The sequence below is a fragment of the Erythrolamprus reginae genome, unplaced genomic scaffold, assembly GCF_031021105.1.
Source record: "Erythrolamprus reginae isolate rEryReg1 unplaced genomic scaffold, rEryReg1.hap1 H_53, whole genome shotgun sequence".
NCBI lineage: Eukaryota > Metazoa > Chordata > Lepidosauria > Squamata > Dipsadidae > Erythrolamprus > Erythrolamprus reginae.
In genome coordinates this window covers 5343-7498 of record NW_027248510.1, presented here as the reverse complement: position 1 = coordinate 7498, position 2156 = coordinate 5343, and the positions used below count along the sequence as shown (strand labels likewise).

The window sequence follows — 2156 nt, the reverse complement described above, 5'->3', positions numbered from 1 at the left end:
ATGGCTAACTGACAACCAGGCTAAAAATAACCACAGCAACAATAGCAATAAAACCAACAACAGGAATGTTGTTGGAATGTCCTTGGAGATCTTTTAGACGAACCTAAGCAGGTGAGGCAGGAAACCCTACACTATTTCAGACAAATGATTATCCAACATCTGCTTAAAAACTTCCAGTGTTGGAACGTTCACAACTTCTGGAAGCAATCTTTTCCACTGATTAATTGTTCTAACTGTCAGGAAATTTCTTAGTTCTAAGTTACTTCTATCCTTGTTTAGTTTCCACCCATAGCTCTGGAATTGAACTTTGAATAAACTAAACCAGGCCAAAATTCCAACAATCAATTATTCACCTACATTTTCAATGGGAGTTCATCAATGAAAATCAAGACTTCTCTAAACTTTTGAAATGTTGCCTCATGTAAATTTCCTTGTGTGCAAAAAGGGATGATTTATGCTTGAAGTAATCTCCACAGATTGGACATTTCAAAGATTTCTCAATTGTGTGAGTCTGCTGGTCTCTTATGAGGCTGGAATTATAACTAAAACTTTCCCACAAAAAGGACATTCAGACGGTTTCACTCCTTGTGAGTCCTCTGATGTTTCACCAGGCTGGAATTTTGACTAAAACTTTTCCCATTCGAAGGGTTTCTCTCCTGTGTGAGTCCTTTAGTGTTGCACAAGATGGGAACAGCAACTAAAACTTTTCCCACAATCAGGACATTCAAATGGTTTCTCTCCTGTGTGATTCCTCTGGTGTTGCACCAGGATAGAATTATCACTAAAACTTTCCCCAAAGTCAGGACATTCAAAGTGTTTCTCACCTGTGTGAGTCCTCCGGTGTTGAACCAATTGGGAACTGCAACTAAATCTTTTTCCACAGTCAGGGCATTCAAAGGGTTTCTCTCCTGTGTGAATCCTCTGGTGTTCTACCAGGTGAGAACTCTGACTAAAACGTTTCCCACAGTCAGGACATTCAAACGGTTTCTGTCCTTTGTGAGTCCTCTGGTGTCTCATCAGTTGGGAACTCTGACTAAATCTTTTCCCACAATCAGAACATTCAAAGGGTTTCTCTCCTGTGTGAGTCCTCTGGTGTTGCACCAGACTGGAAGTGCAACTAAATCTTTTTCCACAGTCAGAACATTCAAAGGGTTACTCTCCTGTATGAGTCCTCTGGTGTTTCACTAGTCCAGACCTCTGACCAAATCTTTTCCCACAGTCAGGACATTCAAACAGTTTCTCTCCTTTGTGAGTCCTCTGGTGTTGCACCAGATTGGAATTCTGACTAAAACTTTTCCCACAGTCAAGACATTCAAAGGGTTTCTCTCCTATGTGAGTCCTCTGGTATCACACCAGTTTGGAATTCTGACTAAAACCTTACCCACAGTCAAGACATTCAAAGGGTTTCTCTCCTGGTGTGCGTGCCATCCCTCACTAATATTATGTCCCTCCATTGCTAAAATTCTATTGTTGCCCAATTTAATCCATTCTTTAATCCACAGTAATATTGTCACCTGATAATATAATTCTAAGTTCGGAAGACCAAATTCTCCTTTCAGTTTCGAATCCTGCAGTGCTTTTATACTTATTCTTGTTTTTTGTTATGCCAAATAAATTTAAACATTATTCTGTTTACGTTTGAATTTTTTTTTTATCCAATTGGACTGCTGCCGTTTGAAAGAGGTACAACCATTTCAGAAGTATATTAGATTTTATAGTGCTAATCCTTCCCATTAAAGATAGATTTTATATGGACCATTTTTCTAAGTCTTCTTTGGTTCTATATAAAAGTTTAATAAAATTTAATTCTTTTAAAGACGAATATCTAGATGAGAGCCAAATTCCTAAATACTTTTTTTTTTTCTATTTGAAATACAGTTCTCTCCATTAATGTTATGGTTTGGTCTTGGTTGCAGTTTTTAGTTAGTATCTTGGTTTTATTCCTATTTATTTTAAGACCAACTACCCTTCCATATGATTCCAATTCTTTTAATAAATGTATCATTGAATTAATTGGATCTTCTAAAAAGAAGACTAATTCGTCTGCGAATGCCTGTATTTTATAAACTTGTTTTTTGACTTTGGTTCCTTGTATTTGAGGATTCATCCTAATTTGATTTAATAAAATTTCAATTAACAATATAAAAAGGAAAGGG

General features: G+C 36.8%; 1 pseudogene; it reads right to left on the bottom strand.

Annotated features, from left to right (window-relative positions):
* Positions 1-385: 385 nt before the first annotated feature.
* LOC139155771 (zinc finger and SCAN domain-containing protein 2-like) lies at positions 386-1747 on the bottom strand (annotated as a pseudogene).
* Positions 1748-2156: the final 409 nt, after the last annotated feature.